Raw genomic sequence first — 24,926 nt, 5'->3', positions numbered from 1 at the left:
AGAAAATGATCCATTGAGGATCATCCCAAGAAATTCATTGATATTAAGTGGATGGTTACAAGAAAACATTTGTGCTTTAGAAACTTAATTCTGAAGGATGATTATCTACCTAGATCATGGTCAGAACTTTAAGTAGTATGCATGGGATGAAAATGTGCACATATATATGTATATAGATACATAATTTTTGAAAGCAGTATAGCCTTGAGGTTAAGAACCTAGGCTCTAGAGCGAATCAGCCTAGATCTGAATTACTGATCTCATACTAGCCTATTGTTATGACATTATATAGTGAATTATAAAATATCTCTGTACTCCAATTTCTTTATCTGTAAAGTGGGGGTTATAATAGTGTAACCAGGTGTCTCAGGTTCTTGGCCTCCCCTTTCCCAGCAATGGGGTAAGAGGCCCTGGAGGTGCAGTGGTCTGTAAAAATATCACAGATCCAAAGAGTTTTGCAGAAAGCGATGTATTAGGCAGAGAGAGAGAAAGAGAGGAGAGAGAGAGAGAAAGAGAGAAAGAGAGAGAGAGAGAGAGAGAGAGCGAGCTTCCACACTGTTGTGGGAGGGGATCCCAGAGAGGGAAATCGTGCAGGTAAGGTGCAGTGAAGTTTTAACAAGTTATTCTCGCCCATTTATGTTCTTGTCCAATGAAAGGAGTTCTTTCAAACTTCCTCTGGAGTGATTGATCTTTGACTTTGATCCCAGATTGGTTGCTTGGACTCACAACAGAGCCCCTCCTTCCACGGCTTTTGGCGGGCTTTCTGAACAAAGGAGCACACCTGTAATGTTACCTAGCCTGTGCCCACCTGGGGAAAGTTAGACAAAGAACTCTGGGTTCTCGGAGGTGGAGGTGGATGGAGGCGTGGCGCTGGGAAGTTCTTGCCTTTGAAACGATGCCCCTTGTGGACCCGAGAAGAGACATTAATATAGTCCCTCAATAGTACGTATTTATTGGAATTGTGAGGATTAAATGTAATGGTACATATGAAGCAATTAGCATGATATAAGGCACAGAATTCATGTTCAGTAAAAGGATAAAGAAAGAGGGAAATGAGGAGACATAGGGTAACTTGAATAATGGGTATAATTGATTGCAATGGAAGGAATCTAGAGGGAGGTAAAAGAAAGAATCTAGAAGGAAGGAGCTGGGTGCAGTGGCTCACGCTTGTAATCCCAGCACTTTGGGAAGCCAGGGAGGGTGGATCACCTGGAGTCAGGAGTTTGAGACCAACCAGACCAACATGGAGAAACCCTGTCTCTACTAAAACTACAAGATTAACTGGGTGTGGTGGCAGGCACCTCTAGTCCTAGCTACTCGGAAGGCTGAGGCAGGAGAATCACTTGAACCTCGGAGGCAGAGGTTGCAGTAGCCGAGACTGCACCATTGCACTCCAGCCTGGGCAACAAGAGGGAAACTCTGTCTCAAAAAAAAAAAAAAAAAAAAGGGAATCTAGAAGGAGGTAAAAATTGGAGGAAGATCATGAAAAAAGAAAGAATTTCAGTATTTGAGGTGTTAAATGTGAAGAAGCTGTGATATACATAAATTGAGATACCAAGTAGTCAGCTGGGCATATGTAAGCTTGAGGCTTATATGAAAGATGGGTCTGAGGATATAAAGTTTGAGAACCACCAGTTTATAGGTGCAAGTTGGGACCGTTAGGGTCTAGGAGACTGCCAGTGAGAGAGTGAAGAGAAAACCCAATTTATCCTTAAGATAATTACTTGAAATATTCAGATAACTTTCTCATTTTTCCTCTTTAAGTTAATGTGGTTTTATTTTTCTGTTAATGGAAGTAAAACATGCTTTGTGCATAAAATTCTGGCTGATCATCTTAATGGTCCTTTTTAAAAAAATTGTTTGTGATTTTTCTTTACCAGTTAGCCTTTGCTTAAGGAGAAAATCTTGAGTTACTCCACATTGGGATTTTAACCACAAGACAAAATGCAAAGTATCTCCTGCTCTGCTGTCTTCAGTGAAGGTCAAACGAAAGTAATCAGCTGGAGTTCACCCCTCCTTAGATGAAAGCCCAGCTGTGTCCTGTCCAGACAGGGAGCTTGGAGCCAAGCGGCAGGGGGATAAGCCACTTACTCTATGATGGAGGACGAATAGTGGGGCCCTTTGTGCTGCTGGCACGTTGGCAGGGCAGGCTGGTATTAGAGGAGAAAGCCTATGATTACTTCAAGTAAAGACATTTTTCCCTTCAGTGGTGTTACCATGCAGCCTGGAAGTTAAACTGCAAAGTGATCACCAGGGCACTTCCACGGCTCCAATGCAACAGCCCCTGGTGAGAAAGAGGGCTACCGCCTGCCCTCCTTGCTGACCACGGGTGCTGAGGCCTATGGCCTGTGGCACCTTTGGAGGGAAATGGATTCAGAAAGGCTTTCCGCAGCAAACCTGTGCAAACCGCCTGACTCCCGGCCCATCTCCCTCTGCCCTTTCCAGCCTCTGTGTGGATCTGGAGAAGTCCATGGTAGACAAACCAGCAGGCTGACTCTGCTTGGGCACAGACACTAGCAATGCTGAGCCACCAACCCCACCGCAATAAGAAGAGTTAAGCTTCAATGAAATCACACAGGTTTTAGCAATCAAAACATCCAGGAAAAAAAAGCTATTTTAATGTCAGCATTCCTGCACGTTGTGCTTCACTCTTTAGGTTTTACTCTGCTCACTACTGAGGAGAACTCACATTTTTAGTGCTAAGAGCTACGAAAGGTGAATTAACCCTGAGCAAATCACCAAAGCAGACGCTCACTGTCAGTATTATGGAGTGACAGGTGGTGAGCAGAGAATATCTATTCCAACCTATTTCTAAGACTACGCCCATTTTCCTTGAATGTGGGGAGGAAGAAACAACCTAATGTTCTCTTTCCAGACTCTTGGTCAGTTGTTTTCATGCATCTGGTTGCCCTCCTCAGCTGAGATACGAATGGAGATACAGGACCTGCTTCTTTTGACATTTTATTCCCTGCTGTCTCCTTACAGCCAGCTTTAGATTTATCGCTCACCCTCAGTAACTCTGTTGGCTGCTCTTCTACTCTGCCACTGCTTATAGATCTAACATTCCTTGGACAACTCCTTAGTACTGCAGGAAGTTTTTTATGAAGTTGTCCTGTATTCTTGCTTTTTAATTTTTTTTAAGAGACAGGGTCTTGCTCTGTCACCCAGGCTGGAGTGCAGTGATGTGGCCTTGGCTCACCACAGCCTGGAACGCCTGGACCCAAGTGATCCTCCCACCTCAGATATCCAAGAAGCTGGGTCAACATGTGCACACTACCATGCCCAGCTAATTTTTAAATTTTCTGTAGAGGTGGGATCTCACCATGTTGCCCAGGCTGGTCTCAAACTCCTGGTCTCAAATGACTGTCCTGCTTTAGCCTCCCAAAGTGCTGGGATTACAGCATGAGCTGTGCCCAGCTTGTCCTGTATTCTTATGAGCATGCTTTCTCTAAGTGTTGTTAAATGCTGCAGAGGGTTACTGTTTACCATAAATCACACCAGGCAAGGCCAACACATGGTGAACTCTCTTCTTGAACCTCCAGAGAATCTAAGTATTTAAAGTTAAAAACAAACAAACAATAAAAAACCCACGGCCATTCTGGAAGTGACTGCAAAACCCTCAAAAATGTTGGCTCTTGGCCACGAGAGCTTATTGTATGGGAAACCTCAAATTTTTTCACACACTCTTTCTTCCTTTTTGCTTTTCCTTGGGTTACATATTGCAGGAGGACAACAATGTCACCATACAGAGCTCATGACAATTAGTCAGAGGAAGCTACTTAAATCCTGACACTTACCCTACATTTACCATCCTCAGTCTTAGAGCCATGGCTCTCTTTTCCCAAATATCTCCTTCTCCCCACTATTTTTTTAACACCCTCCCGACTCAACACATTTCCATTAGGAAGGCCAGAGGGGAAAATAACCCACTAACTGCTAAGAAAAAAAGACTGGCCAGGTGTGGTGGCTCACGCCTGTAACCCCAGCACTCTGGGAGGCCCAGGTGGGCGGATCACGAGGTCAGGAGACTGGACCAGCTTGACCAGCATGGTGAAAACCCATCTCCACCAAAAATACAAAAATAAAAATAAAAATAAGCCAGGTGTGGTAGTGCATGCCTGTAATCCCAGCTACTCGGAAGGCTGAGAGAAGAGAATTGCTTGAACCCAGGAGGTGGAGGTTGTAGTGAGCCGAGGTTGCAGCGAGCCGAGATCATGCCATTGCACTCCAGCCTGAGCAACAAAATGAGACTCTGTCTCAAAAAAAAAAAAAGAAAAGCAAAAAAAGACCTTGGGTTTTCTTACTTGTTGATGGCGTAGGAAAAAGAGACATCAACAGTACACTTCCTCCGTCCCTTTAAATCCTACCTCACTACTAGGATGGGACTGATTTCCAACTCTGAAAAGGCTTCAGAAAACACTCAGCAACTCTGCAAATATGAGTAGAAGAATTTTGATAGATTAGGAACAAATGTTAACAGTCAAGCCATTCTAAGAATGTTCTGCCTTTTTTATCTAGAAATATTTCAGTTGTGCTCCCTTTAAAAGACACAATCTGTTGTGTAACACAGCTGACCTTGGACCCCTAGGATGTGGGGTATTGGATGGTGATGGCGGGACTAAGGCTTTTGCAGTCACTCTCTAGAATGAACCTCTTCTTTAACAAGAAAAGGTTGGTTCTCACACCTAACACAGGAAAACAAATATTTTGAAAGCAAAATCCTTGGAAAGAAAAGCTTTAATTCCTGTAATTTGTTTATGTCGTTTATCACAATCTAAGTGGGAGCTGACTTGAACACACTGTGCGTGTGTGTGTTTGTGTGTGTGTGTGTGTGTGTGTGTGTAAAACAGAAGCATTGGGTAGGATGTCCCCTCGTTCCGTTTTTTTCAGAGGAGTTAAAATGAATTATAGTAAGATTTGTTTCACTCTCAAAAAAGATTAATTTGGAAAACATTTCTTTTGACATGCTGCTTATAATTAAAGTAATTCTTCATTTTCTCAGTTTTCTTTAGTAAAAACTTGTGGTTTTATCTAACCTTCTCTCAATTAACTCTCTCAAAGAAAAATAACCTTGAGCCCCGTAAACACACATACTTAATTCTTTACTGACGGAGAGCAGAGGGGCGATGACTGCCACTGGCTGCAGGGACTCCAGCGTTACTTTAGCTCCCAAGTCAGATACCCTGTATGCACCAACCTCCAGTTTCCTGCTCTCTCTGAAAGGGGTTTTGATTTTGAAATCCTGCCTCCTTCAAATTTCACCAATGCACGCAGCTAGATACAGTATTTCTACTAAAATTATGCTGTTGGAAATGTTTGTGTAGGAACATTCATTCAACAAGTGTGTTTGGATCTCTTTTGTGCTAGGCACTGAGGACTCAGTAGTGAGCAAAATAAACGTCATCGCTTCCTTCACGTGGCTTACAGTCCAGTGGGGAAGAAAGAAATTAACCAAACAATTAACAGAAATTAAAAATAATAGAAAGCTTTTAAAGAAAAGTATTTCTTGGGAGGCCAAGGCAGGCAGATCCTGAGGTTGGGAGGTTGAGACCAGCCTGACCAACATGGAGAAACCCTGTCTCTACTAAAAATAGCAAATTAGCTGGGCGTGGTGGCACATGCCTGTAATCCCAGCTACTCGGGAAGTTGAGGCAGGAGAATTGCTTGAACCTGGGAGACAGAGGTTGCGGTGAGCCAAGATCGTGCCATTGCACTCCAAACTGGGCTAAAAGAGTGAAATTCCATCTCAAAAAAGAAATAAAAGTACTTCTTGCTTTGAGAATGCCACATTAGGGAACCTGACTTATACAGAGGATGAGGGTGTTAGGGGAAGTTGTTAAGAAAGTTATCAGAAAGGTCTTTCCTGAGGAAATGTCTGAACTAAGACCTGAAGGATGACTGCCGTATTAATACCATGGGATTCCATATGGCAATTAAGGAGAGAGGAACAAAAACATGTATCAAAATGGGTGATCTTCCAAGGCCTAGTAATTGGGAAAAATCAAGTTGCAAGATGATGCTATGATATATTGAATCATTTTTTAACTTTTTTTCGTGTGCCCTGTGCTTGTTACCATCTGGCTTTGTAGTAACTTGCTCTAGAATTGTGGATTACGTATCCTTATCCCACTGAAACTGGGTTTAGCTGTGTCATTGGCTTTGGTTCGTGAAAAGTGGGCAGAAGTGACCATGTGTCAATTTCAGGGGAGGCCTCAGAGACATGGAGTCTTTCTTCCCATCCTCTTATATTCTAGTTATCTTCTGTGAGATGAGCAAGGCCCAGGTAGCCTCTACCTCTTCAGCCCAAACCCAGAACAAACACATAAGGAACATCTGAGCGTAACCACACCCAGAAGACCCACAGCCTATTCTGCACAGCTACCTGTCTGAGCAGGTCTGATTAACCAAACTTCAGCTGACTTGCAACCTCATGAGTTTGGGAACAAATGCTTATTGTAAATCACTTAGTTTTGGGGTGGTTTGCTAGATAGCATTGTTGTAGCAATAATCAACACTGAGTCATACAATATAATACCATTTATGTAAATTTTAAAATCTGTAAAACAAAGCTATGTATTATACATGAATACATGTATACTTTAATACCAAAAGAACAGGAATTATAAAGATAACGGAGTCACCAGAATCACAATAGTCATTAGAGTACATTGCTGCTGCCTTTGACAGTATCTAAAGTGTTCCAGTTTTTTTTTTTTTCAAGACGGAGTCTCACTCTGTCCAGGCTGGAGTGCAGTGGCTCGATCTCGGCTCACTGCAACCTCCACCTCCCAAGTTCAAGCAATTCTCCTGCCTCAGCCTCCCAAGTAGCTGGAACTAAAGGTGCACACCACCGTGCCCAGCTAAATTTTGTATTTTTAATAGAGATGGGGTTTTACCATGTTGGCCATGATGGTCTCAATCTCTTGACCTCGTGATCTGCCCGCATGAGCCTCCTAAAGTGCTGGGATTACAGGTGTGAGCCACCTCGCCTGGCCCTAAAGTGTTTCATTTCTTAAAAACAAAAACAAAGGGAATGTTTCCAGTTTCTGCCCATCAGTATGATATTGGCTGTGGGTTTGTCACAAATAGCTTTTATTATTTTGAGATATGTTCCATCCATACCTAGTTTATTTAGAGTTTTTAGCGTAAAGGGCTGTTGAATTTTGTCAAAGGCCTTCTCTGCCTCTATTGAGATGATCATGTGGTTTTTGTCTTTGGTTCTGTTTATGTGGTGAATTACATTTATAGACTTGGGTATGCTGAACCAGCCTTGCATCCCCGGGATGAAGCCTACTTGATCATGATGGATGAGCTTTTTGATGTGATGTTGCAATTGGTGTGCCAGTACTTTATTGATGATTTTTGCATCTATGTTCATCATGGATATTGGCCTGAAGTTTTCCTTTTTTGTTGAGTCTCTGCCGGGTTTTGGTATCAGGATGATGTCAGTCTCATAAAATGATTTGGGAAGGATTACCTCTTTTTGGCTTGTTTGGAATACTTTCAGAAGGAGTGATACCAGCTCCTCTTTGTATATCTGCTAGAATTCTACTGTGAACCCATCAGGACCTGGGATTTTGGGGGTTGGTAAGCTATTAATTGCTGCCTCAACTTCAGCCCTTGTTATTGGTCTATTCAAGGTTTCAACTTCTTCCTGGTTTAGGCTTCGGAGGGTGCAAGTGTCCAGGAATTTATCCATTTCTTCCACATTTACAGGTTTATATGCATAGAGTTGTTTGTAGTAATCTCTGATTGTAGTTTGTATTTCTGTGGAGTCGGTGGTGATTGCATCTATTTGATCATTCTTTCTTTTCTTTTTTATTAATCTGGTTAGCAGCCTACTTTGTTGGTCTTTTCAAAAATCCAGGGGCTGGATTTATGGATTTTTTTAAGGGTTTTTTTGTGTCTCTATCTCCTTCAATTCTGCTCTGATCTTAGTTATTTCTTGTCTTCTGCTAGCTTTTGAGTGTTTTGGATCTTGCTCCTCTAGCTCTTTCCATTTTGATGATAGGGTGTTGATTTTAGATCTTCCCTTGCTTCTCACATGGGCATTTATTGCTATAAATTTTCCTCAAGACACTGCTTTAAATATGTCCCAGAGGTTCTGGTACATTGTGTATTTGTTCTCATTGGTTTCGAAGAACATCTTTATTTCTGCCTTCATTTCATTGTTTATTCAGTCAACATTCAAAAGCCAGTTGTTTGGTTTCCATGAAGTTGTGTGGTTCTCAGTTAGTTTCTTAATCCTGAGTTCTAATCTGATTGTACTGTGGTCTGAGAGACTGTTTGTAATGATTCCCATTTTTTGCATTTGCTGAGGAGTGATTTACTTCCAATTACATGGTCAATTTTAGAGTAGGTGCGATATGGTGCTGAGAAGAATGTATATTCTGGGGATTTGGGGTGGAGAGTTCTGTAGATGTCTATTAGGTTTGCTTGGTCCAGATCTAAGTTCAAGTCCTGGATATGCTTGTTGATTTTCTGTCTTGTTGATCTGTCTAATATTGACAGTGGAGTATTAAAGTCTCCCAGTATTATTGTGTGGGATTCTGAGTGTCTTTGTAGGTCATAAGAACTTGCTTTATGTATCTGGGTGCTCCTGTATTGTGTGCGTATATATTTAGCATCATTAGCTCTTCTTGTTGCATTGATCCTTTTACCATTATGTAATGCACTTCTTTGTCTCTTTTGATCTTTGTTGATTTAAAGTCTATTTTATCAGAGACTAGGATTGCAACTCCTGCTTTTTTTTTGCTCTCCATTTGCAGACAAGAATGCCCTCTCTCAAAACTCCTATTCATTATAGTATTGGACGTTCTAGCTTGAGTAATCAGGCAAGAAAAAGAAATAAAGGGTATTCAGTTAGGAAAGGAAGAAGTCAAATTGCCTCTATTTGCAGACAACATGATTGTATATTTAGAAGACCCCATCATCTCAGCCCAAAATCTTCTTAAACTGATAAGTAACTTCAGCAAAGTCTCAGGATACAAAATCAATGTGCAAAAATCACAAGCATTCCTATACACCAATAACAGACTAACAGAGAGCCAAATCAAGAACGAACTCCCATTCACAACTCCTACAAAGAGAATAAAATACCTAGGAATACAACTAACAAAGGATTTAAAGGACCTCTTCAAGGAGAAATACCAACCACTGCTCAAGGAAATAAGAGAGGACACAAACAGATGGAAAAACATTCCATGCTCATGTTTAGAAAGAATCAATATTGTGAAAATGGCCACACTGTCCAAAGTAATTTACAGATTAGATGCTATCCCCATCAAGCTACCTATGACCCTCTTTAAAGAACTGGAAAAAACCACCTTAAATTTCATATGGAACCAAAAGAGAGCCCACATAGCTAAAACAATCCTAAGCAAAAAGAACAAAGCTGGAGGCATCACACTACTGGACTTCAAACTATACTACAAGGCTATAGTAATCAAAACAGCATGGTACTGGTACCAAAACAGAGATATAGAACAGTGGAACAGAACAGAGGCCTTGGAGGCAACACCACACATCTACAACCATCTGATCTTTGACAAACCTGACAAAAGCAATGGGGAAAGGATTCCCTGTTTAATAAATGGTGTTGGGATAACTGGCTAGCCATGTGCAGAAAATAGAAACTGGATACTCCTGACACCGAACACTACAATTAACTCCAGATGGATTAAAGATCTAACCATAAGACCTAACACCATAAAAATCCTAGATGAAAACCTAGGCAAAACCATTCAGGACATAGACATAGGCAAGGACTTCATGACTAAAACACCAAAAGCATTGGTAACAAAAGCCAAAATAGACAAATGGGACCTAACTGAACTCCAGAGTTTCTAAACAGCAAAAGAAACAATCATTAGAGTGAACCAGCAACCAATAAAATGGGAAAAAATTTTTGCAGTCTACACATCTGAAGCAGGGCTAATATCCATAATCTACAGAGAACTAAAACAGATTTACAAGAAAATAACAAATAAATCCATTCAAAAGTGGGCAAAGGACATGAACAGACACTTTTCAAAAGAAGATATATATGAGGCCCACAAAAATATGAAAAAATGTTCATCATCACTGGTCATTAGAGAAATGCAAATCAAAACCACATTGAGATACCATCTCATGCCAGTTAGAATGGCAATCATTAAAAAATCTGAAGACAACAGATGCTGGAGAGGATATGGAGAAATAGGAACATTTTTACACTGTTGGTGGGAGTGTAAATTAGTTCAACCATTGTGGAAGACATTGTGGTGATTCCTCAAGGATGTAGAAATAGAAATTCCATTTGACCCAGCAATCCCATTACTCAGTATATATCCAAAGGATTATAAATCATTCTGTTATAAGGACACATGCACACATATGTTCATTGCGGCACTGAGTACAATAGCAAAGACCTGGAACCAACCCAAATGCCCATTGATGACTGACCGGACAAGGAAAATGTGGCACATATATAAAATAGAATACTATGCAGCCATAAAAAACGATGAGTTTGTGTCCTTTGTAGGGACATAGATGAATCTGGAAACCATCATTCTCAGCAAACTGACACAAGAACAGAAAATCAAACACCACATGTTATCACTCGTAGGCGGGTATTGAACAATGAGAACTCAGGGACACAGAGGGGAGCATCACACACTAGGGTCTGTTTGGGGAGACTAGGGGAGGGTCAGTGGGGGATAAGGGGGTTGGGGAGGGATAACATAGGGAGAAATGCCAGATATAGGTTACGCGGGATGGAAGCAGCAAACTACATTGCCATGTATGTACCTATGCAACAATCCTGCATGATCTGCACAAGTACCCCAGAACCTGAAGTACAATAAAAAATAAAAAAAAGAAAAGAACGCAAAAGTGAGATTGGCAAGCTTTTAGATGTCAATAGGGCTAGATAGTAGATAAACAGGTATTTGGCATATTATTATTATTGCTCATTTGAAAAGTATATTTTTTTTTTAACAAGAGGGAAAAAACAACATTATTGCTATGATCCATCAATGAGGGACTGGAATGTAGAAAAATTAATACCTTGTAATGCTAGGCATCCATTTTTGCAGATTATTGCATTTGGCTAGAATTTAATGTGGCTGTCACCATTTTGTACCCAGGGTATAATGGTTAATTTTATTTCAACTTGGCTAGGCTACAGTACCCCGTTGTTTGATCAAAAACAAATAAATGTTGTCATAAAGGTATCCTTTCGATGAGATAAATATTTAAATCAATAAACTTTGAGTAAAGCAGATTACCCTCCTTAATGTGGGTGTGTCTTATCTAATCAGTTGAAAGTCTTAAGAAAAAAAGACTGAGATCTCCCAAGGAGATAAGAATTCTGTCTCCAGACTGCCTTCAGATTCAAGACTATAGCATTGACTTTTCCCTGGGTCTCCAGCCTTCTGACCTTCCCTGCAGATTTGGACTTGCCATCCCCAAGATCATGTGAACCAATTGCTTAAAAAAAAATTCCCCCCTTCTCTCTCTCTCTCTCTCTCTATATATATATCCTTTTCAAAGCAAGATATGACTGTAAAATGTTTGAGTACAAGAGTGAAAATGATTAAGACCTGAGTTTCATCAATATGTTGAGTATCTTTGGTGAGCATTTGTGCATGATGACTACTGTATCAATTATTTTAAATTAGAATAAACACTAGGATGTCTATACTACTGTGGTAGGCAGAATTCTAAGATGACTCTCAAGATTCCTGCCCTCTGGTGTGCACATTCTGTATGTAAACTTCTCCCCTTTACTGTGGGTGGATCTGATGTGATCAGCTGAGCCCTATTAAAAGAGGTTCCAGAAAGACAAAGAGAGAAGTCAGAGAGATTCTCCTTCTGGCTTTAAAGACAAAGTTCTATTGTAGAGAGGGCACATATCATGGAATTGCAGGTGCCCTCTAAAAGCTGAGAGCCATGCCCAGTGACAGCCAGCAAGAAAACAGGGACCTTAGTCCACAACCATAAAGAACTAAATTTTGCCAACAACCAGTGAGCTTGGAAGGGGACCCTGAGCGCCTGGAAGGGGACTCACAGCAGCAAGTGACATGTTGATTTCAACCTTGTGAGGCCCTAAGCAGAGAGTCACTTTGTGCCACAACCCCTGACTCATGGAAGCTGAGATAGTAAATCGGTGTTGTTTCAGCCACTAAGTTTGTGATAATTTGGTTATACAGAAATAGGATACTAATACCACTATTGAAGTAAAATGTTAGGCAAATGAACAGCCTTTCACGATGAGGGGCAGGAAGGGGAATAGCGGTCATCATGGCCAACTCCCTTATATTGTAGAAAAAGACAGCGAGGGCTGAAGGGGAAATGTTAATTGCTCAGGGATGATCATACAGTTAGTGACACGGAGTCACTGGAGACCAGGAAGAAGACTGAGGAAGAGAACAACACATAGAGAAGATATTGTCAGAAGGAATGGGAAAGAAGTATACGGCAGTAACTCTGGATTATTCCACATTAGTGCATAAGTTTATTTCAACCATTGTGGAAGACAGTGTGGCGATTCCTCAAGGCCTTAGAAATAGAAATTCCATTTGACCCAGCAATCCCATTACTGGGTATATATCCAAAAGACTATAAATCGTTCTACTATAAGGACACATGTACACGAATGTTCATTGCAGCACTGTTTACAATAGCAAAGACCTGGAATCAACCCAAATGCCCATTGATAATAGACTGGATTGGAAAAATGTGGCACATATACACCATGGAATATTATGCAGCAATCAGAAATGATGAGTTCGTGTCGTTTGTAGGGACATGCATGAATCTGGAGAACATCATCCTCAGCAAACTGACACAAGAACAGAAAACGAAACACCACATATTCTCACTCATAGGTGGGTGATGAAAAATGAGAACACATGGACACAGAAAGGGGAGTACTAAACACTGGGGTCTATTGGGGGGAAAAGGGGAGGGCCAGAGGGAGGGGGAGGTGGGGAGGGATAGCCTGGAGAGAAATGCCAAATGTGGGTGAAGGGGAGAAGAAAAGCAAAGCACACTGCCATGTGTGTACCTACGCAACTGTCTTGCATGCTCTGCTCATGTACCCCAAAACCTATAATCCAATAAAAAATTAAAAAAAAAAAAAATACAAAGACGTATGAGGTGTAATAAAACAGATCTGGTTTCAAGCACCACAGTGCCATTTAGCTGCTATGTGGTCTTGGACAATTTGTTAAAACTTCATAAGCTTCAATTTCTTCTAAAATGGAGCCAATTAGTTTACTTATCTCAGAGTTACTGTGAAATTTAAATAAGGTAATGTACATAAAATGCTTAACAATGAAACTGACAGACACTTGTTATTGTTTGCTTGCATTTAATATTGATGTTGCTACTAATGTCATTATCATTATCATTGTTTCTATCATGTTTTTAATCAACTGGAATATATCCTTAAGAATAGAGCTTAACATTAAATATATTCTCAAAAACAGAGATAGCATTAACAGCTATATCTTCCTTTTCTTTATTACACTCTGTGAATGGGTTAGGCATTTTATAAAATTATCAGTAAAGCTTTTAACCTATTAGAGAATACATATATTTATTCAGAAGATTCAATCTCCAATTTCAGCTGCTGACCATGACCTCCTGTGCTTCCAACTCACGGTATCAGTTAGGCTTCTCTAGAGAAACAGAACCAAAGAAATGTGTATATGTATGAAGAGAGAGCAAGAGAGTCAGAGAGATGTATTTTAAGTAATTGTCTCATGTGATTATAAAGGCTGGCAGGTCCAAAATCTATCGGATGAGGCAGGCAGGCTGGATGCCTAGGAAACAATGGATGTTGACATTCAAGTCCAAAGGGTGTCTGCCGGCAAAATTCCATCTTGTTTGGGAGATAATTCCATTTAGGTCTTCAGCTGATTGCATGAGGTCAGCTCACATTATGAAGGGCAATCTGCTCCTACAAACTCTGCCTCCTGGGTTCAAATGATTCTCCTGCCTCAGCCTCTCAAGTAAGAGTAGCTGGGATTACAGGTGTCTGCCACCATGCCTGGCTAATTTCTTGAATTCAAAATATACTGATTTTAAATGTTAATCTCATCCAAAAACACCCTCACAGAAACATCCACAATGATGTTTGACCAAATATCTGGAGGCTGCAGCCTAGCCAGATTGACACACAAAAGTAACCATTATACTCTCTCTGTATCTTCACTCCAACTGTTTTGACCTTGTTGAGATGCTCAGCCCATTGACACTTTATACTCCCAATCCCCCCCATTTTGTCCACTTCTCCCTCCTCGCCCAGGTTAGTCATTCACTGCAAACACCCTAAACTCCTTTAACACTTTCAAACTTTCTTTAAACTCTATAATCTGCAACTTCGTTGTGTCAATATATTCTACTGACTTTCCATCAGCAATACTAAATGCAAGATAGTGAAAGTTATCCAAAATTTCTGTGGGAAAATCCTTTTGCAGACTAGTATTAGGACCTACAAGAATTTATGAAGTTTGCTACCCATAGACTTTCTCTTAAAGAATTACTAGAGGATAGATAGGCTAGGAAAAGCCATGTATTGGAAAAATAATAATTAAACCAAATACTCCAAAATTTATAGTTACATCAAAATAGTATTTGTTTGCTTGCTTTGTTATTGTTTTGGGGTTTTTTTTTTTTTTTTTTGGAGACGGGGTCTTGCCCTGTCACTTAGGCTGGAGTGCAATGGCGTGGTCTCGGCTCACTGCAATCTCCGCCTCCCGGGTTTAAGCAATTCTCCTGCCTCGGCCTCCAGAGTAGCTGGGATTACAAGCACCCACTACCATGCCCAGCTATTTTTTATGCTTTTAGTAGAGACAGGGTTTCACCATGTTGGCCAGGCTGCTCTTGAACTCTCGATCTCATGATCTGCCTGCCTCAGCTTCCCAAAATGCTGAGATTACAGGCATGATTCAAAATGCCTGGCCTGTTTGCTTCTTTTTAAAAAGTAATAATTGCCAATTAAAATTTCAAATATTCTCAAAAAAGGAGTGGGGAGAAGAAAACATGGTGTTTAGTGTTTATATAGAACATACTTATTAACTCTAGTGATGCAACAAATGTGCCTCTAAATATTGCCCTTTTATCTCTTACTCTCAAGACCCCACTGACAAGTAAAGTAATGAATCAACAGCAAATTAAGGTAATTTAAGACAAAATCAAACCAAAAATATTTACATGCATTTTCTGGTTCTCTCAAATCAAAGGATATCTTTGGATTTCTCTTTATTTTGTTTCAATTATCCTCATAGAATTTCCACAGCTTCCTAAATCATTTGGTAAAGACAAAGACTTTATATCTTAAGCATATTTATAACAATATTCTGTGGCTCTGATTCAAATTTAACTTTACCCTGTGGTCCATACTGCTTTGCCATTCATTTTCACCCACCACACCATCCCCAATTTAATTTCAAATTGCTTTAAATTGAGGCTGAAAACTATACAAATTTGGGGTGTTCCAAATATAATTTATGGGGACTAGCTGGAGAACCAAAACTTTTATCAGATTATAAATGTTAATGGGACTATCCAGATATAAGTGATTGATGGCATAATTTGACCCCACTAATGATTGTTTTTCATAGAATTACCTCTGCTTCTTGAAGTTCTGGTACTGTCATCCATCAATTCCAGAAGATAAGAAAAATATGTTAAATACTTTCATCGAACAGAGTGTTTTCTGTGACTTCTATTATTAATTGTAAACACTTAATTTCTGGTCTTGCTATTAGACTGTTTCACCAACTATTAATATTAACTATAATATTTATTATAATACCGAAGCTTACAGATATAAAAAGAAATGAGTTACAATCTCTGTTTTCTCACAGTTCTGACACAACTATAAAAATCAAAATATTTATTAATAAATTTAAACAAAACTACAAAAATATTATAAAATTGAGATTAACAGTTGATGTGACAGATGACATTTGAGGAAATGATGTTTCCTCTCACAAGACAGAGAGCTTACATGCCCATAACCCTGTGGGTTTTTGAAGATTCAATTTGAAGTGATGCCTAACGATGTCATTTGGTGTTTACTCAGTGCAAAGCTATTATTTCTAAATTATCTTTTCTACTTTTTCTAACTAGCACATGACAATAACATGACACTTTTTGATTCCTGTGAAATAGTTGCAAGCACTAAAATCATAAGGTATTGTTCAGCCATAAACATTCAGAACACCCTGATAAACTTCTCTAAATTTTATTTTAGTTTGTCATTGAATTCAAAATACAGAATTTTAAGATTATTTTTAGTGTTCAGATCCCCCTGTGTGAATAACATTAACTTAAATTTTTTAAAACTTAATTTTTTTCAATAACCATCTCTAAACAACCAGAATTGGCAAGTCTGTGGTGAGTGAAGTCTGATTTTAAGATGTCTTGTAATTCCCACTACCTCAATCTACTATTAGACATAAAAATATCATTCTGTGGCCTGGTTTTAAGGCTTACATTGGAATGGAAATCTTTGGAATTTAATGTTTCACATTTCCCAAGAGTAATAAAGGATTTGAAGAGTAAGAGTGCAGGGTAAATCTCTGCAGATTTAAGGGAATTAGACAAGAATGGTGGCTCACACCTGTAATCTTAACACTTTCGGACCCTGAGACAGGGGCATTGCTTGAGTCTAGGAGTTTAAGACCAGCCTGGGCAACATAGTGAAACACTTTCTCTATTTTTTTAAAAAAAAAGAAAGAGAGAGGAAAGAAAGAAAAAGAGAGAGAAAGAAGGAAGGAAGGAAGGAAAAAAGAAAGAAAAAAAAAGAAATTGAAGTCAATTAGAAGAAAATTCCAGGATATGTAGCTTAAGGTTAGGGTCTGAGTCCCAATAGATAGATGAAAACCCCTGGAGGTGGGAAATAATGAAAACATTAAGATACATAAAGATATAAAGTGTTGTTCCCATTATATATGACTATATATATAGGATGCTTGCAAATAGTAGGGGTTAGACCCTGAGCCACCCAACAAAGAGCCTGAAATTCCACCAGTCAACACCCCCGGCACTGAGTTTGTAGAGTCTCTGCTTTTTACCAGATGGCCTCAACACAGAAACATCCATTGGACACAGGAGTTCACAAACTGCTGGCTGGCTACAGTTGGTTTGCAGAGGTGGCTCTTTATGAGAAGTGTTGTGCTCTGTTCTTCACCTCTCATCCTTTCACTGCTCACTTGTTCTAGAAGAAAAACTGTTGTGGAAGTCCCTTCAAGGCAGTGTCTTTTCTGAAGGACAATGGACAGCAGAAGGTGCTTAAAAGTTGTTTCCTACATGAGAATAATGATGGAAAATATTGTGGGTCTCTCTTAAAAGAGAACGAAGTTAGCATTTAAGCCACAGACAGAGTCGACTAGTTCTTGACTGCGTTGTGCACGTGCTTATAACTGATTGTAAAATTAATAATAATGATAAAATTTAAAATGATTCAGGCTAAGAACTCCAGGAACTAGATTAATTGGTGTTTTCAGTGCTTTGTCAGGCAGAGTACTTTTAAGCAACAAGAATGGATAAAAATACTGGCCCCAAACCATATTGTTTTATCATAAAAATATGGAAAGAGCAAAGTCAGTACAGTTTAAGTACAATAATTATACAGATGTTATCATGCCAGCCTGGTTTACTGAAGGGAAATCTCTGGGTCAGGTCTAGACCCAGAATCTAGGTTCCCTAGTAATAACACACTGCAATTCACAAAAGCGGGATCCCTGCATTTGCTTAAATTTTGCTGCACTAACTTGTTTGTTTAAAACATAGTGTGTCAAAGATAGGTTTACTTCCCTTGGGCTTTGTTGCCAGATTATGGCATTTATTTCAGTATTATTCCTAGTCTGTAACACACTAACAATAACTTATTATATACAAAGTAACTGCTAATATTCTAGAGACTTAGCAACATACATTTGAGTAATTACAAATTACACACATGGGAACAAACATTGTTCTGTAACATCTTGTTCTACTTTAAGTTTTTCCGACATTTGCCCCAAGAAATCTTATAATGAACTGCAAGTTTTCTTCTGTTCCCCATTGTAGATATGGAGATATTATTGTATGACACAAGGTGTTTTCATATACCTCCTGTGACCACTACCATTTTAAATGTCTGGATGGCACACTCTTGCATTTTGCTATTAGAAGTGGTCTTGCCAACTGAGGAAATTGCTTTGGTTCATGTATTATTCAGCTAGGGTTACCGTAACAAAATGTCAAAGGCTGGGTGACTTAACCAAAATTAATTTCTTTACAGTTCTGGATGCCGAGTGTCTAAGATCTAGGTGTTTCTCAGGATCAGTTTCTCCTGCAGTCTCTCTTTATGGCTTGCAGGTGACTACCTTCCTGCTGTGCGCTCACATAGGCTTGGCTTTGTGCGCATGCATCCCTGGCATCTCTCTCTGTTCTCATGTTGGATTAGGGTCCCACCCTCATGACCTCATTTAAGTTTCATCACTCTTCAAAAGCTCTATCTGAAAATACGCATTAGGGTCATGGCTTGAACTTACAAATTTTGGGGGACACAATTCAATCTCGAACAGTCCACGTCCTCATGGAGATAATGGAGAGGTATCTTATGGCCATGCTCATAGATGAAATACACATCACATTTTTCCTCCAGACTTCACACATCTCATGATGTACAATCTAACCCCCAGGATGCCATTTTATTCTACCCAGTATTATAATGAACACACATACTCCCAGATGTTCTCAGCTGCCTGAATCAGCCTATAGCTGGCTTCCCCACCCCTTTTCATGCCAGATTGCAGAAATCATGCTATCATGTGCTCCAAATGATTCATGGATGGAGGTACTTCAAGTGGCATCTTTCTGTCTGACCAAAAGTTGAAATACAGCATCATAAAACAAAGAAGGTCAAAATTATCCAGGTTAGAGATTAGAGACCACTCTTTGTACAGTCTCTGATAGGAGATATTCATGTAAGATCCTGATGGTACTCCAAGCTGACAAAGGATCTCAGATCATGTGAAAGTGTCCTATCAAGTGTCCTTTAAGTTAAAACTAGGATGTCTGCTCTTAAGTGAAAGGTTGCTAGAATTCTCTTTTAATAAAATAAAATACCACTTGTTCCAGCGGGAAGAGACTATATAACACACAAAGACGTGAATGTGATCACTTGGCAGCCACACAGAAGTTAAGAAAAGAGACCTGTGTTCTAACATAAAGAATATTCTGTGTGTACCAAAAAATGTAAATGTTGTAGACTCCTGTCATTCCTTATCAAAGTCTACTGGAAGATGTAGGGTGGTACAAATCAGGTCAGAAAAACAGAAAAGAACTGTAAGACTTTATTTCCTCTTAAGCAACCAGTGGGTTTCATTTCGAAAAAGGGGGAAAGACCTTTCCACAAAACAACGTTGTCATTGTTGATTACTCGCCAGATCCTAAATATGATTCCCTCCTTCATTTGGGGTCAGAAAAAAGCCACACAAAACTGTGAGTACATATAAAACCAGATGGACCATTGAAGTAAATGTTGATTTGTGCAGTTAGCCAGATGTGGGAGCTCTCAGTAGAAACTGCTTTGATTTTTGACTTTTAGAAAGTTATTCTACCAGAGAATTATTATGGTAATTGAAATTAGGAATGGAATTATGGTTGAACCCTAAATAACATGGTGTAGTTGCTAAAACTGCTATTTAGCTGTTACACTGAACTATTTGGAACAATGGAAAGACAGGGTGTACTTGTGAGAGCACTAATTTTAATTTTGGGATTACCAATTTGTTGGCCTTTCACTGTTTCCTTAAAGGAAATACAAGGTCTGAAGGAACTTGCCTAAGGCCTATATTCAAGGAGAAAATTATGAGCTTCACTTCCTAAGGAGGAAACATTTAACTTCTTCCTCCTTTGAGGGTGGCGCAGGCTTCATATTCACAGATCTCAAAATCTCTGCTACAAAATGAGAGATTTCCTATGATGAATCAGTTGTAAGAGCTAACTACTTTGGAAATGATCTTGTCCTTTACAAGTGTTTACATCCCTTATTATTTTTCTGACAAAAAGAGAAGTGTGCAGGAGTGCTACTATAAAGATGTGACTTATACATATCATGATTCATAAAAGATCAGGGCTAAAGTCAGATTACCATAAAGCATATGATAACTGACATGAACTGACAGTTTGTTTATATCTCCATCTGTTAAGACATTAGCAGATATTTAATAAATAGATATCAAATGGAAAACATTCATTATTTATCTTTATTAGATGATGAAGAGGATTGTTATGGTAGTGAATCAAGAGTCACAAAGAAGCAAATTAGTAAGTAGAGTCATGAGAGGCAAATCAGCGAAAATTATGAAACACATTTTGAAAAAAGTGGGCATGATCAGCCTATGTTTTTCCCAAATTGACAGCGAATTTCACTTTTTGTTCCTATCTCTTAAAAAATATAAAAAACAATCATGTTGTGATAGTCAAACACAATAAAACTAGATAAGTGTCCTTAGTAACAGTAGCCCCAGACAGACAAGCACTATTAACCATATGATGTGTTGTTTTTTCACATTTATTTTACATATATATTATCAAGTTACTATTGTTGTAAAAATGGGTATATAATATATCTTGCTCTGCAATATTTATTCACTAATCCTGGGTAACTTTTGCATACATATTAATCACACACTTATGCTAGTAAATGCATTAAATTTGGGGGTTATAAAACAAGAAATTATGAACTGTGCTTTGCTCTATTAAGTGGAAATAAAGATGAATTGGAGGACTTTTAGCTCTCAACTTCATACTCTTCTGAAGAATTTAAATTTTATTCACAACCATTTATTGTTTTTATAATAGATAGCTAGAAAAAGCAAGTGAACAAGAGAGAAAAAAGAGAAGAGTTCAATTTAAAAGAATAAAGTAGAATAACAACTCAGGTGGCTGGTTGTGATTTTTGGACTAAAGATATTTTTAAAAGATTAAGCATTTAAACAACAAATCTTTGACAATTTGTAGACAAATCTACAATCACCAGGCAAAATTATGTCCAGATTCTCAGGAGAAATCATTAGCTCTGGCAGAAACGATGACCACCCTTTTGCAGTTCTCTTAGGTGAGCGTTTATTCTGAGTGACCTGATCTTGCTGTTTTAATCACGTGTGCTCTCTTCCTGTGAGAGAAAATCCTGATTCAAAGCTTTCTGTTGTTGTTGCCAACCTGACTGATGACTCTAAAGAACACAAGGTCCAGTGAATTCCCTGAGAAGTTTTATTTCTATGGCTTACTTTTTTATTATTTTTTATTCTGAGGTAATGCCTGGACCCAGTAGAGGGAAATCTTTGTTTATTTACTTTGATCTTACTAAGAGCTCATGTAAAGCTGGGAATTGCCTGTGAGGACAAATATACTAAAAAGTATGATTGTTTGGCATTGTGTTTCTTTCCAGTACATTACACAGAGTCTCCTCTACGAAGGCTCCTGGGAAAAGTTTCTTTCTGGTCTCAATCACAATTGAAAGCATCTCGGCAATTAGTGTGTTTTTATGTTATGGACAATGCGGATTTTGCAACAAAGACTGTTTCTGGATTTTATATTACTTAAAATGTGCAACCTAGATGTCCCTAGACCCCACCAGCCTAGAGGCACAAATGAGTCACGTTAACATCAATTCCCAAATACTATAGGCTGATGTGCTCCGCCCTCTACAGAGAAGACTCTTGTTCCAAACATCCTGCATATCCCTCAGGGCGTATTATGCTTGCTTACATTTGTTGGTTGTAAGTAACAGAAACCAATTATTTCAGCTTAAGCCAAGAAAAAGTCAAGTGTTATAATGTCTAGGAGATGACCTGTAGAACCTAGAGGCAGAAAGGCACCCTTGCCTCAGAAAAGACTGGAACCAGAGATTTAAGTGTCATCAGGAAGTTCCCTCTGTCTTTCGTATCTGCTCTTTGATGTATAATTCTCTCTTCTTCCTTCCCTCTGCCTCTTCTACCTTTCCCCTCTTCCTCTCTCTCCCGGTTTTCTCTCTCAGCTTCTCCTGCTGGTCCAACTCAGTAACAGAAAATGAAGGCAACTGAGGACTTTGAAGCTTACATGACACAGATCTAGCCACCTGGAGAGAAACTGAAACTATTTCTTGGTCTCAATTTGAATTTCTAGAGATGGGACTGATAGTCCTGTCACAGTAGGTAGGTAGTCAGACATGAGCAGGGTGGGAGTTTGTCCCCCACACACCAGAAATGTCAGGCAGCCATCAGGTAATGGTCAGGTGGTTGTTAACTGTCTCTCTAAAATTATAATTGGTCACAGCTGGTGCCAGGGAAAGGCAGACTCTCAATAGACAGAAAACCTGAGACTCATGATCAGCAGCTTCCTGATAAGATTTTAGGAGTCGGGCAAGTGGGCTCAAGCATCTACACTATGATGCAAATGGCAGAGTTTAACTGGTATGTGACCTTCCTCTAGGAACTTTTGACTGGTAAGAGAAAAACACCTCGAGTGAGCATATGTACAACTTTAGTTAACACACTACATATGCAGTCCCCTCCAAGTGCTAGCAGGCCACTGAAGGTGTGGAATGCCAATGTATAAAACCCCAAGTCAAAGGTCAAACGAAGCACTTGAATCTGTCGAAGTAGTTCACTTAGCCCTCTTCCAACTATACTTTACTTCCTTTCACTCCTGATCTAAAATCTTTTAATAAACATTCACTCCTGCTCTAGAACTTGCCTCAGTTTTGCACTATGCCTTATGCTCCTTGGTTGAATGCTTTCTTCTGAGGAGGCAAAAATTGAGGTTGCTGCAGACTCATATGGATTTGCCACTCCTAACCGTCCTAGCTTGAGCAGAGTGCCCACCTCTGTTGCCAGCCCACTGTGGCAAGGATGGCAAGTCATGTGATTCTCAAATGTCCTAGTGGCCAGGTGGGTGAGAGTATAGTTTCCGGAGAAGGGGATGAGCAGGACTACACTGACAGCACATGACAGCTTAAGGTGGAACTGTGGCCCTCTGGTCCTGGCTTTCCATCTCATGGAACAATGTCTCCCATGCTTCTCAAGACCATTCCACCAAGCAACACGCTGCTCTGTTGTGATGCCCTTACAACAAATCCTAAAGCTGCAAACTCTCAAGGTGCTAAAACATCAACAACAATCAAACATCAAGATGCTGAAACAATCAGTCCTTTTGCTCTGGAGCCATCTGTGTACCTGCAGAAAGATAGGAAAAATGTCTCTCTTCATTGGAGGCAGATCTCCTCCCTGACTCCAGGCTAGGTTTATTTTGCCTAAGTTTACACAACAAAAACAGTGAAAATAGTGTTGGATTCCACATCTGTCTAATTTTGAAACCACTTAGCATTGATTTTCCTGGTCCCTTCAAACAACCTCCCTTAATCTTTGTTGAAGTGTAATAGGCTGCCTCTAAGCAAAATTGTGAAGAAGGGAAATCATATCCCATTTCCCTATAAAGGAAGTGTCCAAGTCCCTCATGAACAGATTTCCTGGAGTCTGTTTCTCCAGGATCAAGCTCTTTACAATTAACACCAGGTATTGAATTAATCAACAAAACTTAAGTACTGACCATCTAATGCTACTGCTGGCATTAAAAATTGAGAGTACACTGATATTGTTAAGTGCACATCTCTGGAAGACCATTAAAAAGCTAATCCAATTTAGAGCCTGTGTTTGGCAGGAGAAGTACCACTATGAATTTTTTTCCCCACTCCTCTAATCAACCCATAAAGACATCTTTTTTGTACACATCAGTTTGCATTTGCTTTCTCACAATATCCCATTGAAATATTTAAAATAAAAGATAGACAAAGTATGTATCCTAATGATAGAAAAGAGAGAAGACAATCATCAATAAGTCAAATATTTTGAGGAATTTCTATAAGTTAAGTGCCCAAAGGAGTTCATTGCAAGATACAGCAAATTGCTAGCAGTTCAACAAATACAAAGACAGCAATCTTTATGGTGGAAATAGCTTTAGAGATAAATCTTATTCAATTCTTGCTGGAATGGGGTTCCAATGATACTTAAACTCTTTCAACAACTTAAAAAAGAAATTAAACTTCCAAATATATTATATCGAGACTATAAAATTGTGCAGGATATTTAAAGTACTTGTAGATTAGGGAGGGGAGAAGATGGCACTGTAGGACCAACTCAGGATTGCAGCTCCCAGCAAAAATGCAGAGGGTGAGTGGATGCTGCATTTCCAGATGGATCTTTATTGCCCACAGACCAGGAGATTCCCAGGTGTAGGAGCCCCACAGGCTGCCAGCACGGCTGTTTGGGCCGGCATGGCTGTTTGGGCCAGGGCCATAGCGCAGCAGCACTCCATACAAAATACACTGGTTTGGTTGCCCTGTTAAACTGGCAATTGGAGATTTTGGAAGGAAGACTAGCACATTCATCTGATTAAACGGGACTTAAACAGAAAGCCAGGCCAGAAGATTCCTAAGCAGCAACATTGTTCCAGCCAGCGCAGTGGGTCGCTGCACCGGAAATCACAAGATCCCGGCACCCTTTCAGCAGGTGACTGGAACACCTGGGAAAGAGTCAACCATTCAACTTAAAAAACAAAAGGGCTCTGAGGCAGGGAGCCAGGTGATCAGGCTCGGCGGGACCCACTCCCCAAAAAACAAACAAAACAACAATTGGAAATGCTCAGGGTTGAGAGTTTCATGGCAAGCACAGCTGAACCCAGGATGGTGCAGCTCGGTGGGGGAGGGGCATCCACCATTACTGAGGCACTCGACCCCTACAGAGATACTCTGCCATTGCTGATGCAACCCGCCCTTGCTGAGGAAACCCACCATAACAGAGAGAGTCCGCCACCACACAGGCGGGCCACCATCACCATGGCAGCTCTAACCACACTCATATAAACAGGACTACAGGGAATTACACACAGCAGCAGGGCAG

General features: G+C 39.7%; 1 long non-coding RNA gene across 3 annotated transcripts in view; it reads right to left on the bottom strand.

Annotated features, from left to right (window-relative positions):
* The window catches only part of LOC118151480 (uncharacterized), a 115,891-nt gene that overhangs the window by 26,473 nt on the left and 64,492 nt on the right, over window positions 1-24,926 (bottom strand). For all 3 annotated transcript variants that reach the window (XR_013532595.1, XR_013532596.1, XR_004739823.2), the window contains one exon: window positions 17,070-17,300. This is a non-coding gene — a long non-coding RNA (uncharacterized LOC118151480). The remainder of the gene's footprint in view (window positions 1-17,069; window positions 17,301-24,926) is intronic.

Source organism: Callithrix jacchus, chromosome 2 (genome assembly GCF_049354715.1).
Source record: "Callithrix jacchus isolate 240 chromosome 2, calJac240_pri, whole genome shotgun sequence".
Classification (NCBI taxonomy): Eukaryota; Metazoa; Chordata; class Mammalia; order Primates; family Cebidae; genus Callithrix; species Callithrix jacchus.
This window is presented reverse-complemented; position numbering and strand designations above follow the sequence as displayed.